The 15,810-nt window shown below is 36.6% G+C and overlaps 2 long non-coding RNA genes across 14 annotated transcripts in view; one reads left to right on the top strand and one right to left on the bottom strand.

The window, feature by feature from the left end:
- Positions 1-15,810, top strand: part of LOC141558463 (uncharacterized) — a 234,652-nt gene that overhangs the window by 203,120 nt on the left and 15,722 nt on the right. For 11 of the 13 annotated variants that reach the window (XR_012487063.1, XR_012487065.1, XR_012487062.1 and 8 more), the window contains one exon: positions 4,664-4,954. The exons of the other annotated variants lie outside the window; for them this stretch is intronic. This is a non-coding gene — a long non-coding RNA (uncharacterized LOC141558463). Of the gene's footprint in view, positions 1-4,663; positions 4,955-15,810 lie in introns of those variants that run through there. 13 annotated transcript variants of the gene reach the window in all.
- Positions 14,819-15,810, bottom strand: part of LOC141558465 (uncharacterized) — a 97,327-nt gene continuing 96,335 nt past the window's right edge. The window contains exon 7 of the long non-coding RNA XR_012487074.1: positions 14,819-15,678. This is a non-coding gene — a long non-coding RNA (uncharacterized LOC141558465). The remainder of the gene's footprint in view (positions 15,679-15,810) is intronic.

Genomic DNA, 15,810 nt, shown 5'->3' with positions numbered 1-15,810 from the left:
GAAGATAGTACTCTTAGTATTGGTGACCTCATCAGGTTGTTGTAATGAAAATGCTTTGTAAATCCTAAAGATTTCTTTACTTGTAAAGTGATAAAGATAAATCTAACGTGTTCCTCAGAAGCCAGTTGGACCAATTCCATCATATTTATAGATGGAGAAACTGAAGACTAGGGAGACCCACCTAAAGTCATCTATGTAATAATAAACATGGGAGGCAAGATTTGAATGGAGCATTTGATACTACAGTTGCCACTTCCTCCCTGTATCAATGACCAACATTCTCTTCTTCCTCAGTTTACTTTCCTTCTACATGAGGCCTCCTCTATTGTCATAACCCATAGTGATCTCATCTTTCTTTGAGCTTCTATAGCCATTATTATCTACATCACTTAGATACTGAGCAGAGGCTGCCTTTTATACTTAGCTCTCTTCTTAAATTTCCACTTTGCTTCCCCTACACAGATTGTTAGCTCTCCTCATTGATGAATCCCTAGCCCCGGCTACCATTCCATGAGCAGTCCCTATGATGCTCACCTCACTCCCAGATGTCACTACCTTATGATTTGATACTCTCTCCTAGCTCACTTCTGGTGTTCCAGTTCTCTGTTATTCTCTATGTGCATTACTCTCTATGGTTAGAAAGAAAGCTCCTTTAACTTAAAGAGATTATCCTATTTGTTTGTATTTGTATCACCAATGCCTAACATTGTCCTGGTACACAGAAAACATTTAATGAATAGTCTTCCTATCAAGTCATCTGTTAAAGACAACAAGGTGACTCAGTAGTTAAGAACATAAGACTTGGAAGCCGGGAGTCCTGAATTCAAAACTTGTCTCAGAGACTTAAGAGTTATGTGTCCCTGGGTAAGGAACTAAACATCTTCTCTCTCAGCTTCCCCTCAGCAAAATAGGGATAATGACTTTGAAAACTTTTAAAAATCTAGAGAAATGCTAGCTATCATCAGCCAGTCCAGAACCTTGAACATAATAAGTACTCAGTAAATGGTTGTTGAGAAAGAGAATAATGTAATATGGATTTTCAACATGTTTATGGCTTAAGATGATACTGCACACATACTGCCTGCAAAAATGTCTGAAGAAATCATGTGATTATTCTATTCTAAAGCATTTGGGGTGTCTATTTTGACATATTGTCATATTCCATATTGTCTTCATTCTTAAATACTGAAATTGGGGAGATGAGATCATGGGGTTTGGGAAGTAGTTAGAGATATCTATGGATGAATGTGATTGGTAAGCCATTTATCCCTAATGTGGCAACAGGAGATAGATCCCAGGAGGATCCCCCCTGGAACAATAAGCCTTAAGGAAAATGAGACCTTTAAAAGCTATTCCCAGAAGAAGAACCAATTAGAAAACTTAAAACCTTGATTTTATCCTCTACCCCCACCCCCAACACACACACAAACACCAAAGGAGTGTAACCCAATAGGCTCACCCCAACTGTCCAGGTGGGGAAAAAACAGATGGGGAGGAGAAAAGATTAGGTGAACTCAACACACCAACTTGCCCATCTCTGCTACAGAAGGAATCTTTTCTGGCCTCTCCTACTCCCAACCATGATCTAGCAAGACCCTCTTACCTCAAATATTCATGTCTCCCAGATCAATAATATTACTATGTTAACATTTATGTTAATAATAATAGTGCTTTCATTTATACAACTCTTAACATTACAAAGCACTTCAATTTATACTATGTTAGTATATGTGTTCTTTGAAAAATAATATATTCTTGTCAGGCATGAACTTTCTCATGCTCCGAAAAAAAAAAAAAGGGGGGGGTATTGACTCAAGCCAGAAGACTTGGGTTCAAAACCCATTGTAGATATATACTCCTTGTGTGACCATGGATGTACACTTAAAATTCCTGGATTTTAGTTTTTTCATGTGTAAAATGAAGGCTTTGGAGATCTATTCCAATCAACTAGTATACTAAGGATACTGCTACCCAAATCACTGTATTGTCATTGGTAAGCAAAATTTGATCTGACTCCCCTTGGGCCACAGTCTGAAATGTTTATCTCTAACCTGTTTTATGTACCTAATATAGGTGCTATTTGTGGGGCAGAGAGGAGGGAGCATTCAGGGAGAGTGATTCAGATTTCATTTATTTACAGAACTAAAAGTGGAAACTCTTTCCGGTGCTTCATAGTCCAAAAAGGACCTAGGCCAGTACACTCAAATCCATCAGAATGTTCAGGAACCATTATATTTTTGTTTCTGGATCCCCAGGATTTGGCACACAACAGATATTTAATAAATGCTTGTTTGATTTAAATGAATCGAGAGCTTAAATAATTTGCCTATCACTTGACTCTTCTTTGTAGTTCAATGTTCCAAGGCAATCCCAATAAACTTTGGATGTAAAACACCCTCAACATCCAGAGAAAGAATTATGGAGGCTGAATGTAAATCATCACATGCTATGTTCACTTTTTTTCTTCTGGACATTTTTTCTCGTGGTTTTTCCCTTTTCTGATTTTTCTCTACCAATGTGGTTCATATACAAATATGTTAAAAAAATAATGTACATGTATAACCAGGAAAATGTTGTTTTATATGTAATTGGGGAAAAGAAAAAAAATTAAATGGAAATGAATAATTTGCTTATTTATCCAATGGTCCTATGGTTAGCATGTTTCAGGGTAGAACTTGACTTCAAGGTCCCTTCTAACCACTATTTACCAAATTTTCTCACATTTGATGCTTACCATTTGTCAAATCAAAATCTCTTTTAACAAGCTTCATTGTTAAAAGAGATATTTTCTATGTCCAAATTAATTTTCTGTCTTTTATCATAAGACATGGGATCTGAGAATTTCAAAGTATGGCAGAAGTTATCCAGTTCAAATCCTATTATTTATAGAGGAAAAAACTGGAACCCCAAAAGATTAAATAGCATGCAGTAAAGAGGGGGTAGATTTGAATCTTGGCTTTGCTATATACTGCCTTGAAAGTCAATAAACCTTTGGAGTTCTAGCTTTTGAATCTTCAAAATGGAAAGATTAAACTATATCTACGGTCACTATCACATCTAAATCTATGCTATGATACTTAAGTGTGTGAAGGTCCATGATCAAAACTGATTACTAGCCAAGCCAAACCTAGAAACCAGGAAAACTGATTGTTAGCTAAGCATAGTTTTGTATCTTTCCCGCATTACTGTATACATATAGTTAACTTCTCAAAATTCTTAGGTGAAAGCATTGTTGTTGTTAATGAAAATAATATAGCCAAGGAATGAAAGCTTTAGAGCTATTTATTCTATTTCTCCCCTATGTCCCCTGCCTCTGATAAGTAACAAAAGTTAATGTCTACTTATTAAATTTTAAAGATGAAGAATTATAGGATTGATGAAGGGAGATTTTGGAATTGCATGGTTGCTACAGTGAAAAAAAATGTTTGTCAGTCATGATGAGATCATTTGAAAGGAAAGGAAGGAGAACAGGGTTAGAGAGGCAGAGGAACTAAGGGGAAAGAGAGAGAGAGGAGGGAGGAAGGGAAGGAAGGAGAGAGAGAGAGAGAGAGAGAGAGAGAGAGAGAGAGAGAGAGAGAGAGAGAGAGAGAGAGAGAAGAAGAAGAAGAAGAAGAAGAAGAAGAAGAAGAAGAAGAAGAAGAAGAAGAAGAAGAAGAAGAAGAAGAAGAAGAAGAAGAAGAAGAAGAAGAAGAAGAAGAAGAAGAAGAAGAAGAAGAAGGAGAAGGAGGAGGAGGAGGAGAAGGAGGAGGAGGAGGAGGAGGAGGAGTGGGAGAGAGAAAGAGAGGACAGAAGGAGAGGGAGAGGAAGAGGAGGAGGGGAAAAGAGTGAGAGAGAGAAGGAGAGGGAGAGGGAGAAGAGCAGGGAGAGAGAGGGACAGAAAGAAACAGAGAGAAAGAGAAAGATAGGGGAGAGAAGGAGGGAGGAAGGGAGAGGGAGAGACAGAGAAAGAGAGACAGAGACAGAAAGAGAAAGAAAGAGACAGACAGAGACAGAGAAAGAAAGAAAGAGACAGACAGAGAGAGAAGAGAGACAGAGAGAGAGAGAGAGACAGACAGAGAGAGAGAGAGAGAGAGAGAGAGAGAGAGAGAGAGAGAGAGAGAGAGAGAGAGAGAGAGAGAGAGAGAGAGAGAATATGCTGAAATAAGTCTCTAAAGAGCTTTTTAAAAAGGAAGAGAATAATGAGTTGGTTCTGGAAAAGGATGGGGGACCCCTGGAATTATTTCAAGACAAAATATGTGAATCAGTCACATATTTTAGCGTCTACGACAGCCCTGGACAAATGCTAACATTTATAGAACCAGGATTCAGGAATATAAAAAAGTCAAGCAAATAAAAATTCAGGATGGAGTTTCAACATTGTTGATGTCTAGTCAATGATCTAGTTGACCATCCATCCTGATGCCAAAAAATATAAATGCACATGTAAATTGTATCTCAGAGTCACGGGTCTAGGCTCACATAGACTATATTTAATCTTGAATTCTCAGTAATAATTCAATAATATCCCAGAGTCCACTAAGTTGCTATAAACATCTAAATTTGGTTCATTTTGAGCTTTCTACTGCAACTTACTTTTTTGGCAAGATTTTGACTTTCTCATTTTCAAACAGGGTTAAAATGGTAAAACACAATAATAATAATAACAAAAACCATCTTTTTGCAGGTCAGGAAAGGAGAAACTACAAGATGGGAAGGAGAAAGAGGAGTTTTCTACTATAAGGACAATTTTTAAGATCTCTTTGGAAAGAGATGCAAGAAAGAAATTTGGAGAGGGAAAAAGTGGCAACAGAAGTAACAGATGGAGGACATTTCAGGAAAGTGACTTTCTAAGTCTTGTAGTGGCTGGAGGGTTTTTCTTTATCTATCAGTTTGGATTATTAAGAGAACCCAGAAAAGGATAATTGAATTATAACTGGAAAAATCTCTAAACTAATAATAAATTTACTCCACTCTCTTTTTTGTTTTATTTCTGTATACAATAGGCAGCATGATTCATTTCTGTATTTCTGTTTATTGGTTTTTTTAATTCTCTTTTTATCTTATTTTAACAAGTTCATTAAGTAATGTAAGATGATTTTAATTTCATTCTAAATTAATGGTTTTTTTATAGAATGTATGGGGGAGAGTAACCTGTAGATAAATTAATTACAACAAATTACCCCAAATTTGACTAGCTGAGAGACTACCTTCTGGCTTTGGAAAACAAGAGTTTATCTCAGGACTCAAAGCATCTTATGAATTTTATTTATAATCTATATTTATTAAGCTTTCAAGTTTTGTAAAGAAAGGAGCCCTCATGTAATTGAGACCTTTGGCCCAGACTCCCACAAACTAATCTCATTATCTCCAAGCAGACAGGTCACTTTGTACCAGGGGCCTTTGGGTTTTTGGTGTTTTGTTTTTTTTTCTCCACCCAAAGGCAAGAGAAGAGGAGGGGCAATGGAATACTTCCAGAGAAGGTCATGCCCTGAGCCAGGTCTAGTGGGTGGCGACAAGCATAGGTAATTCCACCCACTCCTTTGAAGGGAGAAAAGTGAAAAGCATTCCTTATGCAAACTGCCCTCCATAGTGACCTCTGTTGGTCATCAAACAGGTTGCTTGGCAGAGTTGGCTCCTTAGCAGACTCAATTGCTACTGTTGAGGGACCCTATGATGGATCTTCCTATCTTTCAAAGTTCACAAGATGATAACCTAGTCCTTTCTATCTTTGATATGCATAAAAACAAACACAGGAGGGGGGGGGGGGGGCAACCCTTCACAGCTGTAAGGCTGCTGCTGGGTAGGGGGATAATATGTCAGGTGGCGGCCACTGCCATATACACTGGTTCAACAGTCAATTTAAAGGCTTGATTGCTACAAGCCAACAGGAAGCAATGAAAGAATCCATGTCCCTGCTCTGATGTAGGGAGGGAAGTATACTCACCAAATCTCCATAGGGACTGGATCAGAGAATACAGCACATGCTCAAGGATGAGGACCTCCCACTTCCCACCACCATTATACTAAGTGTCTTCAGTTCTCCCTGCAAATATCATGCTAACAATAAGCACCTAAGACAAGTTTACTTAAGAATATGTAATGAACAGAAAAAAATACTCCCCTCTGACCTGGATTAACAGGGGAAGAGTTGTAAGTCACCTTTTAGTGAAGTCATTTCTTTCCTTCTCCACTTCCCTGAACTCCAGTCACACTCCCTTAAAACACTCAGCACCAACTCTTCAAGTCCCTGTTCACATATAATGCCGCCGGCAAGTTCTGGGACTAGTGCAGCATCAGTCACCCTCTTCCATCTCTCAAACACGGGTTGCCTTTCTCTTTCTTGGTTCTCAGTTCCAAGAGTTGTACAGCATCCCAAATGTCATCATCAGATCATTACAGAATCCACTTTGCTCTGGAGATCCCTATTTCTCAGCTGGCAGCAGACTCATTAACTTCATTCCCCCAAATCCTCCTTCCCCAGCCACCAACTCATATTCTTCATGATCATCAAGACAAGGCGGCCCCTTCCTTCTCCTTATGTCACCCTGCATTTCTTCACTAGGGCTTTTCTTGCATCTCTTGTATAGGAGAGGCCAAGGGCTATCCAAAGCCCTCTGGAATTTCTCTGATTCTTCCAATATAAATTTTTTCTGAGTACACCCAGTACAAAATGTGTGGTAGACAGATACAATATAGTAACAAAAGAAGATCACAGTATAAGGAAGAAGAAAGAAGGGGGGTAGGGGGAAGGGGATAAATAGAATTATCTTCTTAGAATCTCCATTTCTTTAAAGAAGTTGTTGACTGACAGGCATTCTTCAGTCATTTCACCATCTTGGAGTCCTTTAGCTGAAGGAAATTAAGACAAAATCCAAAGCAGAACTTGTCATAACAGGGAAAGCTACAAGGAAGAGTAATTAAAGAAATGGGTTTTTTTTTTAAGATATCTAATGTTATTTGTCATTAACATTCAAATAGTAATTAAGATTTGGGAAATGAGCTAGATGACAAGAAGGAAAAAGATAAAGAAAGGGACAAAGGTTGAGAAGAAATAGTAGGCAGAATTTAAATTGCCTATTCATTTTGTTGTCTTTTTGAAGCACTGGTTGGGCCAAAAAGATGTCCGAGCTCTTTGTGTGGGGGTTTAGATGGTTTTTAAGATGATTTTTTTCTTAAATTTAATCCAGCCTAGTCCAGTTGTTGTTGCTTTCAAAAAAAAAATCATTAATCACATTTGCATTTGTGGTATCCAAAGCAATTATCAGGTCCCATGCTTAAGGGCATAATTTGATAGCATCCAAGAAAGCTAAGTTCCTTCTACTACATGGATGAAAAATTGGTTTACATGTGAACTTTGGTATTATTTTCTACTCCATAATAATACTACAAATGAATTACTGGGCCCAGTGGGCCAATAGAATTGCTCTCCTTTTCCAAACTCTTGTTATTCCATCTCCTTATTGGTTAATGCCTTCAAATGAACAGTTGGAGTTGTCTCTTCATTCAATCTCAGCCCTCCTCAGATTCCTGGTTTATTGAGGTTAATTCATCCCATCTACACCTTATGCCCCAGGTTAGAAATCTGGGTGTTCTTTTTGATGTGGATTTATCCTTTCTGGCTCCTCTTGGGGCATTAGCGAAATCTTGTTATTATTATTTGTTTAACCTTTGCTTTAAAAAAAAGAGAGAGAGAGAAAGAGAGAGAAAGATACTTAACTCTGTCTGTTGCCAAGAGTATAGTTTATGCTTCAGTCATCTCCCAGCTGAACTATTGTAATTTGCTCTTGGCTAGCCCTCCTCCCATTCATCTATCATGTTGTTTAAGCTTTTCAAAATTCTGTCTCACGTTTTAGCTTTTTCCCCCCTCTCCTGCCTCTCATGTTCCTCCTTGACACTAATTACCCATGTTCCCTCTTCACCTGCTGGAGTTAAGGTCCAAATCTTAAAGCCAGAATTGCAAGCCCTTCCTATTACAGTTGCTTTGTGATTTAATTCAATTGTCTCCCAAGGCATTCAATCCTCATCCCTTCTCTAACTAAATTGTTGGTAATGCCATCAGACTGATCCTTGTGCAGCTTTCCCATCTCCAATCTTCAAATACATTGCCCTTCCCCTACTATAACTTTCTCCTTTACAATTTTAAAATAAATTTTATTGCTATCTCTTGTTTTCCTGTATAACTAAAATTTCCTCTACGATTCCTCCATCTACCTTGCCAGAGTCCTATTCCATAGAACAATATTATTAAGGAATAATGAGAGAAAATATCAGCAAAACTGATCGATATTTTTAAAAGGCTGAAAAGACACAGTAGACCTCTTACCTCTACAAAGGGATCTTTTTAATTGCTTGTTCTTTGTAATTTCACAACACTAGTTTTTTTGTTTTTTTGTTTTTTATTGTTTTGTGGTTGTTCTTTCTATTTACATTGTTGTAGTCATGTACATTGTTCACTTGGCTCTGTTTACTTTTCTCTGCATTAGTTCATGCACATCTTTTCATGCTTCTCTATAGATATCATATTCACCATTCCTTATAGCACAGTAAGTTTATCAAATTCATGTATCGCAATCTACTTAGACATTCCTGGAACAATAGTACCTACTTCTTTTCCAATTCTTTGAGATTACACAAAGTATTGCTGTAAATATTTTGAGGTATATGGAAACTTCCTTCTTTTCAATGATGTCCTTTGGGAGACAAAAACCTAGTTATGGGTCTCTGAGCATGGTATAGACATTTTAGTCTTTTGTATGCATAATTCTAAAGTGCTTTCTAAAATGATTGTGATCCACCAATAATGTACTAATATGCTTATCTTCCCATAAATCCCTCCAAAATTAATTATTCCCATGTTTTGTCATCTTTACCAATTTTCTGAGAATGAGATTATACCTCAGTATTGTTTTGATGTGCAATTATTTTATTACAAGTGATCTGGAATACTTTTTCATATTTTTGTTAATAGTTTCCGATTCTTCTTTGAGGACCATTTGTTCATCTTCTTTGACCATCCTAGACTGTATTCTAACTAATGACATTCTTTGCATTTTCAAATTATCTCTGAATATTTTCCCCGATTACATTTCAGGCTCCTTTCTCTCTAAAGGAAATGTTCAAGGATAAAAAACATTTCATGGCAAAACAATAAATAATATTATCTACTCCAACATATTCCCAATGCCTATAGTTCATATCTCTCCTAGAAAAATTAATTCTGTCACTATAATATAATCTAGAGAAATTAATGAATATTTTTCTTTTGGTTTTAATAATATTAAACTAGCTACATCACTCCTAGAGATATAGTGGAGTATGATTAATAAAGATGTGTTAACCAAGCACATATGTGTGTATAGCTGTCCATGCAGCTACATTGTTACCAATAGATTTTGCTTGGGTAACAAATTATAAAATAAGATTTAAAGTATATAAATTTCTATTTTTTCTCTCCAAAAAGATTCTTTGCATGTAGTTTTATAGTTCCTTAGGCTATCTTCCACATTAAAGTCAGCAAAATCATTATTTGGCCAGTCCATAGAATTAGTTAGTACTTTGGATTAGTGCTTTGATTTCAGTCTCAAAACAGGTTAAATTAACAATTCAGTTCTAGGCTGGGTTTTTTAGGCCAATGGTTGTAACAATCCCTGTTCACTTCTGTGGATCAAAGTTGGATCATAAGGTGGTTCAAATCAATGTTACTTTATCTGAAAGGTGAAGGAACACAGCTGATATGACTATGATCATGTCTTGTTAAGGCCTTATCACTGACTATCTTAAGTGATACTTTTCCGAGAATCACCAAATCTTGGAGTTAGAAGAAGCCTCAAAGGTCATCTAGCTCAATCTAACTGGAAAAAAGAAACTGCTTGACAATATCCCCAATAAAGAGTCATCCAACTTTTGCTTAAAGATGCCCTTTTCCCCTCCATCGAAGAAGAAACTTTGTTTTTCTTACCATAAACCAAAGCTAGGAAGCTTTTCCATCCATCAAATCTAATCTATCAAATTTCCCATCAATCCTCTGAGTTCTGTCTTCTAGAAGCAAATGAAACAATTTTAATCCTTCTTGTCCTGTAATCCCCTTCCGATACTTGAAGACAGTTTGTCATATTCTTCACATCTTCTTTTCCTCAGATTAAACTTCCTCAGTTCTTTCAATAGGTCCTCTCATGGTATGATCTTAAGACCCTGGACCATATGGGGTGCTTTCCTCTTGACACTCTCCAGCTTTTCTAAAATGTGGTGGTCCTCAGAACTGAACAAAATGCCTAAGGTGTAGGGAGTCTGTCCACAATATAAAATAGCAATACTAAACCATGGAAACTCTGAAGTCTTAATTCATATTCACTTTTTATTTTTTTAGCTGCTGTATCACCCCATTGACTCAACTTGAACTTGTGATTCACTCAAATCCCCCAATTTTTTTTTCACATAAATTGCTTTCTAATCATAATTCTTCCATCAGGTACTTGGGAAGCTGGCTTTTTGGACTTACATAATATATGATTTCAGGCAGCTACATGGCACACCAGATAAAGCCTGGGGTCAGAAAGACTCATCTTTGTGGGTTCAAATCTGACCTCAGATACTTACCAACATGACAGTAAGCAAGTCACTTTATCCTTGGTTGCCTCAGTTCCTTCACCTGTAAAATGAGCTGGAGAAGGAAATGAAAAACCATTCCAGTATCTTTGCAAAGGAAATCTCAAATGGAGTCATGAAGAGTTGGATATGACTGAAAAACAACTGAATATAATGCATAGACCAATTCCTATTAAATTTCAGTTCAATATTCAAGTTCTAGTAAATGAATGAATAACAACCATTTACCAAGTTCTTGCTATATGCTAAGATTTATCATATTCTGATGTCATCTAAAATATTGGTTATCCACCAACAAGATTATATGATGATCAATTGTGATGGACTTGACACTTTTCAACAATGAGGTGATTGGAGGTAATTTCAAACTTGTGATGGAAAGAGCCATCCACATCCAGAGAGAGAATTCTGAAGACTGAATGTGGATCAAAGCATAATACTTTCATTTTTGTTTTTGCTGTTTGCTTATTTACATTTTTCCCTTCTCATATTTTTCCCTTTTGGTTTGATTTCTGTTAGATATATGGAAATATGCTTAAAAGAAATGCATATGTTTTAATTCTATTGGTTTGCTTGGGGTCTTGGGGAGGAGGGAGAAGAGGGAGAGAGAAAAATTTGGAACACAAGGTTTTGCAGAGATGAATGTTGAAAATTATATTTGCATGTATTTAAAAAATAAAAAAATCTATAAAAATAAAAAGAAAAGAAAAAAGAAAATATTGGCTATTCCTCCACATCTTGTCATCTGAAAATTTGGTATGATGTCATCTAGGCTAGGCTTTTCAGTTTCTATCAACAGTCTAGGGTTTAGCTTAAAGTTTTCAGGGACACCATGCAAGAAAGGAGATAGAAGATATCTAAGTCCTAAAATCATAGTTAGAGCTGACAGGGAACATTAAGACTATCTACTTTAACCACCTGCCTAATATATAAATTCAATCCTCTAAATTCTTGTTCTGTGGTAATGTTCAAATCAAATTATTCAGGAAAATAGTTTTTAGTCTATATCTAATGGCATCAAAAGCAACTAGTTAAAATATAAAAAAGTAAAACATATTATTTGCACATGAGATACAACCTGAAAATATTGTTTGACTAAATTCAATCTTCCTGCCCCCAAGACAAATTGTAACCAAGTGATTTTGCACAGATAGCTTTGGAATTTTAGAAACACTTGAGCTTTAAAATAATCCACCATAAGAAATCTGTGAAATCTGAGGACTTGAAGTCACAAGTTATAGCTTTGAGTCTCTGATCTACCAAAGTCTGTGTGACTTTAGACAAGTCACTATTTGCTGTTGTTCAGTCATTTTTCAGTTATGCCTTTTTGTGACCACATTTAGAGTTTTCTTTGAAAAGATGCTGGAATAGTTTGCCATTTCCTGCTCCAGCTCATTTTACAGATGAAGAAACTGACTCAAAAAGAGTTAAGCGACATGGCCAGGGTCACATAGCTAGCAAATGTCTGAGGCCAGATTGGAACTCAGAAAGATAAATCATCCTGACTGCAGAGCTGGCACTCTATCAACTGTGTCACCTACCTGCCTGAGCTTTTGTTACTTCATCTGTAAAATGGGAGGTAATAATTCCTACCTACTTTACAGGATATTTGTGAGAAAAAAATATGTGTGAATTGTTAAGTACTATATTCACTCATTCAATAAATATATATCAAGGGTTTCCTAGAGAGTATGTAAGAATCTGGGCATAAGAAGATAATCAAATGAAATTGCCCCTACACTCAAAGAACTCACAGTCTATGAGGGAACATTTTGTGTGCTCAAAAGTTAATACCAAAAAAAGGTACAAAATGCAAAGTAATTTGAGATTTCCTTGGGAGCAGAGAGGAGGCAAGGATACAAATAATTGGAATATCAGGAAAGGCCTTGATTCCCGGGAGTTGCTTGATTTGAACTTTAAAGACATTTATGATACTAAGAGTCTGAGAGGTGAGGATGGCATATATTATAGAGATGGGGGACAGCCTGTACAAAGGAAGAAAAGTGGGAAGTGGAATATCTTGTACAGGTTATAGCAAGTAGAAGAATTTGGCTGGAACTCAGTGTGTATGTGTGTGGGAGGGGAAGTTTGGTTAATCCAAAATTAGTTGGGAAACAAGCTAGAGACAGATTGTGAAGGATTTTGGTTGCCAAAGGAAGGCATTTGTATGTATTCTAGAAAGACTAGGGAGCCACTGAAGTTTCTTGAAAGGAGGAATGCTAGGTTTGGAACTACATTAAGGTGAGTTGTCTTTGGTAAGGCTGAAATACAGTGTTTGTGTACAGGGATTTCAAAAGATCCTACGCTGCTCAAAAGGCTTTTTTTTTTTAAAGGTCAAACAGATTTAAAACCTTTTTTAAAGGTCAAACAGATTTGACAAAAAGATGATCTTCAATGCCTTACCATTGATACACTCAAATTTTTGTTGTCAATTGAAAATAGCAGAAAATAACAGCAAAGTTCTGCATTCAAAAGAACTTTATTTTTAGACCAAAAAACACACCCAAGAAACCCAGTCACTAAGGAGAGCCGTGGACCTGCCCCATTGCACATTTGCTTTCTGTAGGTTTTGTTGCTATTCATTATGTGTGAGAAGAAAGGAAGACTTGTGTCTTAACACAAAGGCTGTACAAAGAACATATTTCTTTCCTTTTCTCTAAATATGTATCCTTGCTGTATTCATCAGCACTACAATTTCCTCTGGCACTTGAGACAGACATATGTTATTTTCAGCCGGCAAGTAAGTGATTCAATGTATCACTACACACATGGCCAGAGCATTGCAAATAGAAATAACTGTGGGCGTCTGGATTTTAACCACTGCACTGCTTCCCCCCCCCCTTTTTAATGCTGTGTAACTCATAGTCAAATTGAATGTCATCACAGCTTTGCAGGTTGGAAAAATCCTCATGCAAACTGAATCTCGGGAGCTCTTTCCCCACCCCCAAACCTTCCCTTTCCAAACCTGAAACTCTTAAATGTTTGCCCTGAATATCAAAGGCTCTGAAAGGGACCAAATGAGCAATGTCACAAATAATCCTCTTTATTTTTTTTTCTTGCAGATAAAAATAATAAATAAATAAACTAATTGAGGCTTGCAAAAGCAGATTTCCCTAACAATACTGAGTAGAATAAAAAAAAAAAAACCCATTACAAGTGTTGGCTTTGTAGATACTATGATAGTAAATAAGAGATTAGTTGTAAATTCAGATGTGCTGAACAGGTTGGCATCATTTCAGGTAGCAGTGGATTTAGGCTCCATGCCAAGCTGTGGGAAGAGCAGACCTCTTAATACCTGCCCTGTTCTTGTCATTGTCGGCTAAAATATTCACTAGTGGCCCTGCCAGACGATGGTGAGTAGAATACAGGAGCGATGATGTTTGGCTTTTGTAGACCACTTGGCCTTTGGATGCTCTGACAGACTGGTCACTGAATGTGTCACATCTGGTTACAAGATCTCACCCCACAGCAATCAAATAAAAAAGTGTCCTTGAGATCTTCTCTTTTCCCTTCTTTCTTTCTCCCTCCTCCCCCCCCCCCGTCTGTCTCTGTCTTTCTGTCTCTTTCTCTCTCACTCATTCTCTGTCTCTCTCTTTCTCTTTCTCTCTGTCTCTGTCTCTCTTTCTCTTTCTCTATCGCTCTCTCTCACTATCTCTGTTTCCTTATCTGTCAGACACTTACTCATATATGTATGCATACATATATATACATACCTGTATACATATGCACATATACATATACATGCATAGATATATACCTATATACTCATATACATATACAACGCCTATATTATGCATATGTACATGCATGTACACTCACATAAACCTGTACACATATGCACACATATATAATGCATATATTATATATACATATGTGTTCATTGATACATATAACACATGTAGTGTGTGTTAATGCATATCTACATACATTATATATAATATATACATATACATATATATATGGATAATATGGATGATCTGCTTTCTGGAATAGTCAATAAAAGTTCAGTACTACTGACGTCTGGAATATCTTGCTTCTGACATAAACTTAACACTTCACCTCTTAGTTCACCAGGCAAGTTCCCAAGACTATGATTTACTCATGACTTCTGATATACTTTACTAGAGGGAGTTTCCATAGGAGGAGTTCCCTAGACCAAATAAACAGGCTGGTCCAGTAGAAAGAATGCTGGATTGGAAGTCAGATGACTGAGTTCCAAAACCTGATGCTACTATTCATGATGTGTGTGACCTTAGTTTTTAATTCTAAATTCCTGTAAGTTTTCGTTTCTTCATTTGTAAAAAAGAGAAGATTGGGCTAGATGACCCAATTTTCTGCAGTCTCTTCTGGTTCTAAATCTGTGGCCCCCAAAGTCATACAAGACAAAAAGGTGTGCATGCATTAGGAAAGGCATTATTAAGGAATAGAAATGAGATCATGGATACATGGAATTATGCCATAAGCAGGATCACTGATATTTGGCTCCTTCTTTTGTGTTTGGTCCCCTAAATATAGAGGCAGCTTGGTAGTACAGTGGATAGAGGACTGTACTTATAGTTAGAAAGATTTGACTTTAAATGCAGTGTCAGGTATTTACAAGCTGTGGGGTTACGGTTAAGACACTTAACTTCTCCTGCCTTGATTTCTTCATCTATAACTTGGCATTACATTATATTACATATGTATTATAAGCTTTAAAACACTATTTACATGTTATCTATTATTTTAATTATTATTATTACTTGTTTAAGTAAATATTACATTTCTCAATTAAAATGAAAATATTCCCTCATCTCCAGTCATCTATGTTAACTTGGACCCACAAGATATAACCTCTTCCAGAAAAATCCAAAGAATAAAAGTATAACCAATACATATTTTGTTTTTTACCTTTACAGCACTGGCCTTCATCTGCTTGACTGATTATCAGATGTTACTAAGGTCCTTTTAATTTTTCCAACTCCTGGGCATGATGGCTATCTGTCTTTTGGAGATGAAACATTCAATTGACACCTCCATAAAGTTAACAGATAATTTTCCCCAGTAAGCTTAAGATGCCTCTCAGAACTCCACACATACACACCAACACCAACACTAAAAAAAAAAAAAAAAAAAAATGAGGTTGTAACCAGATACTCTGTTTTACGAATGAATTAATTTTTTGTAAGCACCTTCAAGCTGGGAAACATCCCAGAGGTAGAATAACCTTTAACATTAAGTGTAATT

This window comes from Sminthopsis crassicaudata, chromosome 2 (genome assembly GCF_048593235.1).
Source record: "Sminthopsis crassicaudata isolate SCR6 chromosome 2, ASM4859323v1, whole genome shotgun sequence".
Classification (NCBI taxonomy): domain Eukaryota; kingdom Metazoa; phylum Chordata; class Mammalia; order Dasyuromorphia; family Dasyuridae; genus Sminthopsis; species Sminthopsis crassicaudata.
Note: the sequence above shows the minus strand (reverse complement) of the source record. Positions and strands in the feature narration are given on the sequence as shown.